This window comes from Saccostrea cucullata, unplaced genomic scaffold (assembly GCF_032062105.1).
Source record: "Saccostrea cucullata isolate Sc308-1 unplaced genomic scaffold, CSIRO_AGI_Scuc_v1 ctg744, whole genome shotgun sequence".
In the NCBI taxonomy this organism is placed as follows: Eukaryota; Metazoa; Mollusca; class Bivalvia; order Ostreida; family Ostreidae; genus Saccostrea; species Saccostrea cuccullata.
In genome coordinates, this window is record NW_026922928.1 from 130,955 (window position 1) to 144,906 (window position 13,952).

The 13,952-nt window shown below is 35.4% G+C and overlaps 1 long non-coding RNA gene across 1 annotated transcript in view; it reads left to right on the plus strand.

Annotated features, from left to right (window-relative positions):
• LOC134262812 (uncharacterized) overlaps nt 1-7,219 on the plus strand; it is a 46,691-nt gene extending 39,472 nt beyond the window's left edge. Inside the window, exons 2-3 of the long non-coding RNA XR_009991113.1 lie at nt 3,912-4,434; nt 7,205-7,219. This is a non-coding gene — a long non-coding RNA (uncharacterized LOC134262812). The remainder of the gene's footprint in view (nt 1-3,911; nt 4,435-7,204) is intronic.
• The last annotated feature ends 6,733 nt before the right edge of the window (nt 7,220-13,952 follow it).

Consider the following 13,952-nt stretch of genomic DNA (forward strand, 5'->3'; position numbering starts at 1 on the left):
TATTAGGTCACCTGAGTAACTCAGATAAACAAAGAAGTCCAAGCTGACCGATATGAAATTCAGATTACTTTTTAACTGAGAGCTAGCAAGCACATTTATACTGTGGGCATTTACCTGTAATGACATAAATCCATGTGGCTTGTTATGATTCCAAACAGGTCATTTAATTAATTGGTTAATTGCATGTAAATGAAGACAGCAAAGAGGTTCAAAATCATAATACTTTTAATTAGAAAACATAGAGCACAAGGTTATTCAACAAAGATATTTTAACTCAACCTTTACACATAATATATGCACATTTTATCTAATTTGACTCTGAACAAACCTGTGCTGGGTGCTTACAAAAGCTTAAAGTGTGTACCTGTCAGCGATTTGATATTCATGAAAATCAAAGGGCCCTAACTTCAACACGCAGCTTGGTATGTCGCAAATATCTATTATTTGACATTTTTAGATGATGACTCAAATAATAAAGACATTAATTAATAATGAATTTTAATTTTAAGGCTTTTATTATTTCACCTGAGTAACTCAGGTGACCTATTGCTATCCGTTTTCGTCCGTCGTGTGTTAACATTTGAACATTTTCAGCTTCTTCTCTGAAACCACTGAACCAATTTCAACCAAATTTGGTATACAGCATCTATGGGTGAAGGGAAACAAAAATTGTGAATTTCATGGTCCCCGCCCCCCTGGGGCCTGAGGGGTAGGGCGAAAAGCACTAAAATTATTGCAATCTTTAAAAATCGTCTTCTTTACTCCTGAACATCAAGCAGGCAAACTGTTGGCATGAATGTAATGAGCATTGAGTCCTCTACCAAAATTGTGAAATTCATGGCCCCAGGGTCAGGGGTTCTAGTGCTAGGGCGGGGCTATATAGATTATATAGTGAAAATGCATTATTTCTTTGAAAATCTTCTTCTCTGCTCCTGGGTATTAAATAAACTAGCTAAGTACATAGGTATGATGAGCAAGAGCCCCTCTTCCAGATTTGTGAATTTTATGGCCCCAGGGTCAGGGGTTCTGGTGTTAGGGCGGGGCTGTGTTGATTATAGAGTGAAAATGCATTTATTCTTTGAAAATCTTCTTCTCTGCTTCTGAGTATTAAATAAACAAACTAAGCACATAATTATGTTGAACAACAGTGCCTTTTCCAGATTTTTGAATTTTATGGCCCCAGGATCAGGGGTTCTGGTGTTAGGGCGGGGTTCTGTTGATAATATAGTGAGTATGCACTATATTTTTATTCTTTGAAAATCTTCTTCTCTGCTTCTGGGTATTAAATAAACTAATTAAGTACATAGTTATGATGAGCAACAGTGCCTCCTATAAAATTGTGAATTTTATGGCCCCAGGGTCAGAGGTTCTGGTGTTAGGGCGGGGCTCTTTTGATTAATTAATTCTTTGACAATCTTTTCCTTTGCTTCTGTATGTTATGCTAATGATCCAAGTATATTTATTTAGGATGAAGAAAGGTGCATCTAGCAAAATGGTTAATTTCATACCCCTGGGTAAGGGGGGAGGGTTACATAGTCTGAAAATGAATTAATGCTTTGAAATCTGCTCTTAGGTATTAATCAACCATTTATGATGAAGTAAAATTAGGATAAAATTTCCAAAATTTTGAAATATGTAGCTCCAGGGTCAGTGGTTTCTTTGGGGTGGGGTGCACAACGGTTTACAGAGTGGAAGTGCATTTTTTCCTTTTAACTCTGATCTACCTCTGGGTCTTAAGTAAATAGAGTTAAAAGCATGCTAAGTTTATAATTATGATAAGCAATTGTGCCTCTTTCAAAATTGTGAATTTCATGGCCCCTGGTTTAAAACGGAACCAAATTCGATTGTTGGAAAGTTGTTACATAATACTCGGGTGACCTATAAGGCCCGTGGGCCTCTTGTTTGAAAAATGTTCGAAATTTGACGAGTAACCGGGGACCACAGATAAGCCCCATTGAGACTTGTCCTTTGTTTGGACCGATAACTTTGAAGAAAACAGCGGTTTAGATGACCGTTTGAAAAAAAATTCAGTGTGAACCGTGTGATGCAAAGTTATTAAAGATCGGGATGCGCAGCTGAAAGTCACAAACACAGAAAAGATGGCCGCATATGCAGGGTGCTTGCAATCAGCAATCCTTGGCTGACATACTCCACTTCTAACTGTGTGCAAGGTACAAGCCACCTGAGGAGCTCCAAGTGCGCGACATGTTCACTCAGAGCTCCATCAGGGTTGCTCATACTTCGCACACTGACCTCGGATGTCAAAGGTGTTCTACCATCTTGCAGATTCAGTCATATGATCTAATTTGAATTTTATTCAAATGTTATACGCCCAACACTAAGTTAGTTTTTGCTTTCAAAGCTTACTAACATAATGTTGTAATCAAAACCTATTTACAGTGAAAAATTGGGCAAATCAAGAAAAATTTTCAAAGAACTTTCTGCAGAAAAGATGAGAAATGTATCGACATGATGCATTTTCCTCCACCTATCATAAATAAGGTTTGAATGAAGCAGGGTTCTCTACAAGGGGAGCCATGGTTAAATTTATGTGCCCCATGGTTAAAATTGGCCGCCGCCATGATAAAATTCTATTGCATTTCAGTCCTGACACCTACGTTTTTTATGACTTGAGTAGTTAATTGTGTTTATACTATGACTGCCATGCACCTTGAGATGGAGAAATGTTGGCTGTGTTAAAACAAACACTGTCGTTAATCAGTGACTATGCTGTGAAGCTTGACAATGGAAAGTCAATCAGCTGATGATCAATACTTTGAGAGTTTACGAGGGGTGATCAAAAAGTTCGCAAACTAATTGAATAACTTCCATAAAAGGCACAATATTTGGTTTCAGTGTTGATTATATTTTGAATTAGTCCTCTCTGATTTTAATGCACACCTGCCACCGTTCTGCTCATGCACGAATCACGTGATATAGCCAGTCACCTGACCCCTTCCGCAGCATTCTGTCACTGAAGCTGAAAGATTTTTCTGATTTTTATATTTCTTTCCATGCAAGTTAATTTTTATAACAAGACCATTTAATTTGTTAGAAATGATCAATTCTCTGCAATAGAATGGGTGGATAAGAATATCCTTTCCAAAAATAAGCATGGCGACCATCAAAACTCAAATCTTCTGCCTCGGGAGAGACGTTTATTCAAGGCGGATAGAGAATGGATGCCTCCTTTTTAACATATCTAATATGTTTAAAATCTAAAGTAAACGATATCGTAGGTATTTAATAATCATATTATTGTTGAAATATTCAGCTATTTTTCAAAGTGTAAATTGGTGGCCTTTGATAGCTAATTGCTTAATTAAATACACATCTCTTTTCAAACTTGCGTTCACTGGGCAAAATAACAAGTATCATTTTTAACCATCTGCCTTCCTTAACTAAAACGATCAATCCAATCATTGATGGAATTTATAAGAAGTCATTCGTCTTATTAAAGTATGTGAAAATTAGTATACGCTTCTTCCAAGGGATTTCTAAGATATACCATAAATTTTACAGTTGTTTGTTGAACAAGTCCGACTAAGAAAACCGTTTTTCATCACAAGTGACCTGCATAGTGACGTCATTTTTACATTGTGACGTCACAAATGAGGAGTAATGCTTTATTCAGCATATGCTATTTATAGACCTTGTGTATGGCTACATGTGTACCATTTTTTTCCCTAATCTGAATTCTGGTTTTGTAGATATAGAGATAGTTTGCAACTTTTCGATCACCCGTCGTATTATCCTGTACACACATAAATAATTTTGGGGAACTTCAACATGTTTACTTCATGATTAGATAACAGGTTTAAAAAAACTGATAAATATCTTGTGAATGAAGGGGACTTGAGGAATGATGCTAACGAAATATTTAGTATTTTTAATCTTTTGTCTTATTACAGATAACTACAGACAATGGGCTCCTGGGATGCTTATGTCAATGTCTTTAAGGGTGATGGAAGTACTATGTTGAAGTGTGGAATATATGATCAGGAAGGAAATCCATGGGCTTTGTCACCAGGAATGTCTGCAAGTCCAGCCCAAGTAAAACGACTTGCCTCACACTATGAAGATAGCTCAGATTTTTATATAAATGGGCCAGAGTTTGAGAATTCCAAGTTCGCCTTTCTCAAAAAAGTAGAAGATGGTGGAAATCCAGTCCTGGTCTTTAAACGGAAGGATGCTGAATCAGAGGAAGATAAGCATCTATTGGTAGCAATGAATACAGTGAAAGCTTGCTTAGTTGGAATAGCAAAGGGAGGAGAAAAACACAAAAGCGTAGCAATAAACTTAATTAGGCATGTCAACGAATCAATGAGAAAATATGATTATTGAATGTGAACCAGATGTAGAAAGTTTAAGTGCTAAAATATTTGAAGATGTTTTACAGCAAATGACAGCAAGGTCAATCTTTTTTTTCATTCTGTATGATTTTTGATGTATGGAACAAACAGTTATGAATTTTATTTTTATTCTTATTGCTTATATCAATTGGCATGTTTAGGGATTTTTTCAAGATAAGTGAGTTTTTGGTGCTTGGTTGAATATCAAGAGTTCTTGTGTAATAACTTTCATTTCAAAAGTTGATAATGAATGCAAAGCCTGTGACATATCAGCGCAATGTAGAAAGCACAGATGTTCATGTATATATGGAAAGTATAGTATCTCATCATTTTATATTCTTTTAGACTTTAAAGGAAGTAACTTTTATCGCCTTTGTAGTATATAAGTTTATATATTGACTTGATTTTATTAGGGCCATCTTCGGACTATATTATCCTGACTTAAATTGAAAGAAATTATTTTTCATAAATACCAAAATTTTCACACCCAAAAACACGAGACTGTATTTTAATTTTTATATTGGCAAGTACAAAATATGCACATGTGAAAGAAAAATCAGAATCTCAAATTTGAAAAGAATTTCTTGAAATTAAGCATTCATGTTAAAATTTCTGAAAAAAAAATTGAGTAATATATCTACCCCTAATTTGTTTTCACCCTGTATTTAGGAAGGCAAAGAGTATTTTTTAGATGGTCTAAATGAAAATTGTTGGTATAGAAGGAATGTTTATTTGTTTCTTTAAAATTAAGATTGATTGGAGACAGCAACTGTATCACTTTAGTCTGAGTCACTTTAGAATAAATCAGATGAGCTCTTGTATGGGGGGGGGGGGTTAGAAAAAAGGAGGCTTCAGATTATTTCTTTTCTTTTCTTGGGGGGGGTGCTATGTTTTTTTTGTTGTTGTTATTTTGTTTTCATGGAGTGATTTTCAAATCTGAAGAGTCAAAAATGTTTTATACCATTATTACAGATGAAAGTCCAAGTTATATGGTTGTCTATGAAAAACATGGTTGTTAGTGATGACATTTTAAAGTGCAAATTATTTACCTTTGAATGTGTTCTCAGTTTCTTGTTCATTGTTACTTTGGAGAACAGTGTAGAGGGCTTTAATGTTGTGTTTGATCCAGTAAGGTTTATTTATATAATGTACATGAATACATCATATGATCAATGTGCATTACTTTGTCGGAGGGAAAGAAGGTTAGTGAATTTTACTCATTTAGACACTTCAAGTGTGTATGAAAAGTATGTGAAAAAATTGCTTTACAGGTACATGTAAACTGTTAACATATTAGAAAGCACATTTTTGGGTACTGTTGCTATAGAAAAGTAAAATATGCAAAAGCATGCAATAAAAATGGGTTGTACTTTGCTTTTGTTTTACATTATGTTTCGATATTAATTTTGAATACTAAGAGTGCATTTTCACCAAAGGAAAGATTTATTGAGTGTAATTTTTTTAAATTTCAGCCTATATTTGAGAAGGTTTATGAAAGGAGGTGTGTCTCTAGTTACCTTTTCTCAGTTTGGCTAAAAGTGATGAAAAGCTTTTCTGATTATTTTATGTTTTCAACTAACTTTTTATAACGTGCATGATTTGTACTACTGCTTCACAACCTTTTCATTGTTTGTGCCTAAGAAATTATCTTATATGTTGCAGAATGTATTTGAAGTATGGTAGGAATTTCCTTGTAACTAAGTGTACACTGTACTGAATAATATGGAAGACTTTTTATTAGCTCTACTGGTCAGAGACCAGAAGAGCTTATGCGATAGTAATGTGTCCGGCGTCTGTCCGTCTGTCTAGCTGTCTGTCTAGCTGTCCGTCTGTCTGTAAACAATTTTTCAAAATGCTACTCCTCCTACAGTTTTGGTCTAATTTCAATATAACTTGGCACACAAGTAGACTACACTAAGATACACAATTCTGTGTATCAGTTTTTGATTTCGATGAACGGTGTTGCCGTGGTTACTAAAAATAGAAATTTCTGTGAAATTCTTTCAAAACGCTACTCCTCCTACAGTTTTGGTCTAATTTCAGTATAACTTGGCACATAAGTAGACTACACTAAGATACATAATTCTATTTATCGGTTTTTGATTTTGATGAACGGTGTTGCCGTGGTTACTAAAAATAGAAATTTCTGTGAAATTCTTTCAAAATGCTACTCCTCCTACAGTTTTGGTTTGATTTCATTATAACTTGGCACACAAGTAGACTACACTAAGATACATAATTCTGTGTATCGGTTTTTGATTTCGATGAACGGTGTTGCCGTGGTTACTAAAAATAGAAATTTCTGTGAAATTCTTTCAAAATGCTACTCCTCCTACAGTTTTGGTCTGATTTCAGTATTACTTGGCAAACAAGTAGAATACACTAAGATACAAAATTCTGTGTATCGGTTTTTAATTTTGATGAACGATGTTGCCATGGTTACTAAAAATAGAAATATCTGTAAAATTGTTTCAAAATGCTACTCCTCCTACAGTTTTGGTCTTGATTTGGCACATAAGTAGAATACACTAAGATACATAATTCTGTATATCGAATTTTAATTTTGATGAACGGTGTTGCCGTGGTTACTAAAAATAGAAATGTCTGTAAAATTGTTTCAAAATGCTACTCCTCCTACAGTTTTGATCTGATTTCAGTATAACTTGGCACACAAGTAGACTACACTAAGAACATAAAGAGACTTTATCAACGATCATTATTCTATTTAGTTTCAAATCCCAGCTGCTTAAGTACTTTTCTCTTCCTTTGCTATAAGTTCAAACCAGTAGAGCTTCAGTCTCGACAGAGACTTCTGGTTGTGATATTCAAACAAAATGTGACAACCTACACAGATGTATGATTTTAATTCGGACATCTTACACACTACTATTTTTCAGATGGGTCACATTTGTGCTTACAGATCTGATGACAATAGCAAAAAACTGTTACATGTATATCATGTTAAGTGACCATTTTTTGCTATAAATTCATTTAAAATTATTGCTCATTCAGATGGGCATTATGACATGGTAATTTTTATGTGAGTAGCGTAATGCTTTATTTACATCACCTGAGTCATGAAGCGACTCCTTGCTATCTGTTTTCATAGTATGTATTTTATCAACATTTTGAACTTTTTCATTTTGGCTCACCTGTGCTGAAAGTTTAAATGAGCTTTTCTGATCAACCTGTCGTCCGTCTGTAAACTTTTCACATTTTCAACTTCTGAAGAACCACTGAGCCAATTTTAACCAAACTTAGTACAAGGCATACTTTGGTAAAGGGGAATGTAAATTGTTAAAATGAAGAGCCAAACCCCCTTCCAAAGGGAGATAATCAAAAAAAATAAAAAGATGGGGCCATAAAAAAATCTTCTTCTCAAGGACCACTGAGCCAGAAAAGCTGAAACTTGTGTGAAAGTATCAATAGTGTAGATTCTTAATTGTTAAAATCATGACCTGTGGTGGAAGGAGAGGCAAATAGGGAATCCAAGTTTACCATAGAAATATATAGTAAAAATCTTCTTAAGAACCACTGGACCAGAAAATCTGAAACTTGTTTGGAAGCATCCTGAAGTAGTGTGGATTCTATATTGTAAAAATCATAACCCCTGGAGGTTGCACAGAGCCACAACAGGAGATCCAAGTTTTACATTGAAATATATAGGAAACCTTCGTGGCCGCTGGGGTAGGGCAGACGCCATAACAGGGAATCCGAATTTTACATTGAAATACATGTATATAGGGAAAAACTTTAAAGTCTTCTTCTCAAAAACCACTGGGCCAGAAAAGCTTAAACTTACATGGAAGCAACCTGGTGTAGTGTAGATTCTAAATTGTCCAATTCATGACCCTCTGGGGTAGGGTGGGTCACAATAGGTATTACGTGGGTCGGGGGGTCGGGTAAAGAACAGAATGGCCAGTTACTCAGGCGAGTGATGTGGCCTGTGGGCCTCTTGTTGTACATAGCCTCTACAGTAATTATGAATCCTCCAAGGATTTTGAGGCGTGTGGCCCAAACTGAATGCAATCTTCATGAAAAAAAAACTGCTATCTTCATAAAAAAAATCTTTACCCCTGAACATTAAACAGTGAAATTGTTGTCAAAATTGGAAGTGTGCTACACCTTTGAAAAATTGTTAAAATTCATGCTTCCTGGATTTAGTGATCCCACAGTATTTAGTTCATCTGAGCCAGAGGGTAGTATGTATTCTAAGTTTGACATAAAATATGTAGGTAAAAGAAGGTTGGTCAAGAAAGGAGAGGTATATTGTGGCTTAAGTGAACATTTAGCCCATGAACTTCTTAAAGTACTTGAACAATTTCAAATTACTGACACTTTTTTTATTTGTCAGGCGGTAGGGTTGGGCCTTGTTGGTAAAATGCATTACAAATTAATTTTTTTCTTTTCATGGACATTAGCATGTAAGCTATTTTCATGATGAAAATAAAAGCTAAACTTCCCAAGTTATGAAAAAGTTGGTTATATACCAAAAGTAGGGATGGTCGAAAAGGAAGTCAAATCTTTGAAAATGTGTATTTAATTGTGGATTTATGACCAGCAAATTGTTTGTACCGCGTAACTCTCCAAAATTATAAAATTAATGTCATGGGTATAGCAGTCGGAACTGGGGAGGAGGCTAAGTTGATCATGAATAAACAGTGTGTCATGTTCTTTATTCTGAAAGATTCAGGAGACATGCTTTCATGAATTATGGGTTCTCTACGTGCTTTCTAAATTCAGTTTAAGTTTCGATCGGAAGTAAATTGATCATAGCTCTAGATACTCTTTATACTCAGATGACCATCAATGTCCCGAAGCCCCTTTTTCTAACATGTATGTGAAGTCATTTTGATCTGAAAAAGAAAGTTGACCCTTTTATACCAATTGTTATATTTACATACTTTCTTATTCTTGGTTTTATTATGTTGCTTTCTTCAGTTTCTTTTTTTATTATAATAGTGTTGACATGTATTTTATTAAACAAAAGCATTTAAAAAAAATCTCATGACCATATGAGTTTAGTTTTCTGTAATTGCTTAAATGTATTTTAATGTAAATACTTTCTCATTTAGCTAAAACAAAAAAAAAAAACATAGTAATAAAATAAGATGCTTCTTATGCCTTTGTTATTTTTGCCAGTACAGACTCATAGTAATCATTTTTATGCGTTTGTTATTCTTGCCAGTAGGCCTACAGGCACGTAGTAATCAATTTCGGGGGTGGGGGGGGGTTATATTTTCAATGGGGGCACTATGAACTTCCAAAAAAGCAAAAGAAAATTATATTGAGGGGGCACAAGCATATAGTTATGTTTTGTTGTTTTGTACATACATCGGCAAAATTATTTGGGGTTGGCCGTTCCTTATAGAAAACAAGATGTGTTTGTGAAACACCGATGCCTCTTCATGGCAACAAATCAAAGGTTAAATTTTCTCAAAGTTGGTGCCAAAAGTAATCCCTTCTCGCAAAGAAATACAATTGTGAAATATGAAAGCCCTAGCACCATCTTTTCAAATGTTATGGCCAAGATTCAAAGGGTTTTACGAATCCCACTGTGAGACGTGGGGACCGGACCTACGGATGAGACCGTATAAACCGAGGACCAGTGTCGCAGTAGGTACTGGTACGAAAAAAAAACCTCCCTGGTCAATGGCCCTGAGTGCCTAGTATAGGACAAAATTTGCAGCTCTCCACCGGCAAGTGGTGGTGTCCCCATATGAGTGAAAAATTCCCGAGAGGGACGTTAAACAACACACAATCAATTCAAGGTTTTTAAAGGTAGATCAAACTCTGGGTCAAATTCAAAGGGACAGTTGTTGCTTTCTAAAGAGAGATCTTGTCACAAGGATTACATATTTGAAGTATGAAAGCCGTAGCCCTAACCGTTAATGTAAATGGCCAAGGTTAAAGGATTTAAAAAGTAGGTCAAGGTCAAAGTTGTTAGTATCCAATGAAAGGTCTTCTCACAAGTATTACATATATGAAGTATGAAAGCCCAAGCCCTTACCGTTCAAAAGTTATGGTCAGTGTTACAGGTTTTAAAAGTAGGACGATCTCCAACGGGTCAAAAGGTCAAAGTTGTTGGTATCAAATGAAAGTTTTTGCCACAAAAAATAAAGTAATGATTGAAAGTCCTAGCACCAATTGTTCAAAACTTATGGCACAAGTAATAGTTTGGAATTCAAGTGTGTCAAACTCCAAGGTCAAAGTGTAAAGGTCAAATTTAGTGGTGCCCAAAGAAGGTCTTGTCACAAGGGATACACCTGTGAAACATGAAAGCCATAGCTCCACCCAGTCAAAAGTTATAGTAAGGTTAATATTTTTGCGGACAAACAGCCAGATAGGTGGACGAACAGGGAAAAACTATATACCCCGAATCTTCGATTACAAGGGCATAAAAATGAGTGCTTAGCGGTAATTTGTCCAGGTAAGATATTAATTAAGGACATACTCAATCTACCTTACCTACTGATAATTATTTTTCGTAAACGTCACTTCCGAGATAATGTGAATAGTACTGCGCAGCCGCCAAGTCATTGAACTGCAAGTAGCCGGAGCGAGTAGACGTGGTCTTACATGCTCGATCATTTTTGATATATTTTTACATATTGACGAGGTCAATATATTCTTAGAACTTTTTCAGAGTTCATTATCGTTTCTGACGTGGTCAGATCAGTATTCGGGGGCGATTTTGTCTGACGTGGTCAGATATTTTTTCATCGGTTTTGAAAGTTCAAATCACGTGCGTCATGGCGGACGCTCCTAACCATGCTAACCCTGACGATGATAAAGCATCGGTCAAGGGAAAGAAAAAAGCCCCGAACAAATCATCGTCTTCGGAGAAGACACCATCTAACTTACGTTCGTCGTCGAGTTTGTCGACTTCGACTGGCACTTCCACGTGTTCTCGTGGTCATGGCGGAGGACATGATAGTTCCGCTGTCGTATAGTGAGACTTCCCCCATAGTGAGGCTTCCCCCCGGAAGGCTGGCTATATAGTGAGCCTTCCCCCCGGAAGGCTGGCTATATAGTGAGCCTTCCCCCCGGAAGAATGGCTGTATAGTGAGACTTCCCCCACGGAAGTTTCACTATATACCCTGGTAGCCGTTCTTCCGGGGGAAGGCTCACTTTATAGCCAGCCTTCCCCCATTCATAGCGAGACTTCCCCCTCTTATTATAGTTTCCGGAACATTGTTTTATTATTTTAAAAAATTCTAACAGTGTTAATTTATGACGAAATTATCTTCCATATATATACATGTATTTATATATTTATTTTATATGCACGAACAGTTTGAATATCGTTTTAACTGTTTGATATCCATTATAACATATGCATGTACATTGAGATGATATAATATATATAATATGTATATCCTTTCCTTTACATGTATTGATAACGAATAATTTTATTAGTTCACGAGTCACTTATATGAAATGTTCTGATTGTTTTCAGCATTTGAATAAAAAAAAATGGATAGCATAGTTTTGTTTGTTTGTTTTTTCTTTTTGTGTACAAACATTAGCTATTTACACATTAGATATGGTTCAACCGATTTAATAAAAAAATGTAGCGAAATTATTTTTGTTATTTTTTTTAATTCATATTCAAATATCTTATCTCAATCAAGTAATGACTGATGCATACATGCACGCTCTGTGTTTCAACGTATAAAGTGTAAAAATGAAATTGCTACAAAACAGATCTACACACTAAAATTGACAATTAGCCATCTCCGACTTTAGTGCAAAATAGTTTAGTCAAATAAGTGACAATTGCAATGCAGTATATATTTTTTTTAATTTTACGTATTTTTTATACGTGTATTCAAACATCCAATCGTCCAAACCCAGTTTAATAAAATATCTTTAAATAAATAATTTTTAAAACACGACCAAAATGAAAAAATAATTGTATGAATTGATGTATGGGTGTGATGAGCAGGGGATGCACACATTTTCATGCAATTTTTCCGGTCATAAATTTAAAAAAAAAAAAGGGGGGGGGATTAAGCCCAATCCATGCATCCGGTGCCTTTGCTAAAATATGCATGACAGTCAGAATTTGATTTAAAATGTATCACTGTATACAAAGTGCTAATCGAAAATCCACTTGATTTGGGTCACTAGCTATATTTGTTTGGATCATTCGAAGTTTCTGTCTGCACATTTAGACAAAAAATGTCTTTTATATACAGTATTTTTACTAATAATAAAACTACTTCAACCAATATGATACTTCTTCTTGGTATATTTAAAGATTATTATGTTTTTGTGTCACCCACCCTTCCTCAAACATCGGTAGCACGCATTTTTCACGCATCTGATGGTCATTTTTCGACTAATCAGTCACTTGAATGGACTCCTGACATTACTTCAATAAAAATTATTGTTATGCTTCATATAAATCCTAATCAAACGTTAGCTATCAAATTTGACCACAAGGTCTTCTTTATATCTTGACAATCACATCAAATATGCACCTACCCAACTTTTCCGGAGCTATTTTAGGTTTGCGTAGAAAATATTCAGAAGGCTATCTTTGTTGTCATGACAGCTATACTTTTTTCGAGTATACATATAGCTATTAGGCCTAGTGCAATTAGTAAAATAATTTATTGACGTTACCTTGTGTTTTTGATTCTCATGCTATAACTAAGAAATGATCTAGTATTTAAATTTTTAAATTGACTTGTATCATAATGACTTTTAAACTCTAAGAGAGGCAGTGTAATCTATACCTGTAAATCTTTAAATGTCTAAAAGTGTGTACTGCCTATATTTGACTGGTTGAATGGACTTTTTAGGTGCTGATCCTCTCAGAAGACAAAGGAAGCCACATGCAGTGCCTTCAATTTTTCCATGGAAAAGTCCAAACAGATTAAAGTCACATGATGAAAGAAACCAGAGACGCATCTTACGTGAAAAGAAAGTTGAGGAAACTTGTAGTAGCCCTAAAGAAATCATTTGTGAGGATGAAAGTGATCAGTGTCAAGCCGATATCATTTCAAATGTGGGTAATTTTGTTGAAACAATTACATGTGATTCAAATGGAGAAAGTTCCAAGTGTACAGACAGCTTGGGTGAATACTCAGCTGCAGTTATGCCAGTATATACTGATACTTCTTGTCAAACCGTATCATTACCAATAATGTCAATTGAAAATTTCATGAACGATAGCGAAGGTTTGATGTTTTACACAGGACTTGGAACATACACTGATTTTTTGCATGTTCTGTATAGTTTAGGCGAGGCTGCATTTCATCTTAATTACATTTACAATCAAGTGCAAAATCTTACTATCGAAAACCAGCTATTTCTAACTCTTATAAAATTGAGACAGCATAAAACTAACTTTGAGCTTAGTAGGTTATTTTCAGTCTCGACAACAACCGTGGAAAACGTGTGGCTGACATGGATCAACTTCATGTCCAGACAATGGCGAGAGGTAAATTTTTGGCCTGACAGAGACTTGGTGAGTTTTTTTGCACCTAGGGATTTTTTCTCAAAGTTCCCAACAACACGTCTCATTATCGATGGCACTGAGATTGCAGTCAAGAAGCCAAAGCCACCAGTTGCCCAACAATTGACTTTCTC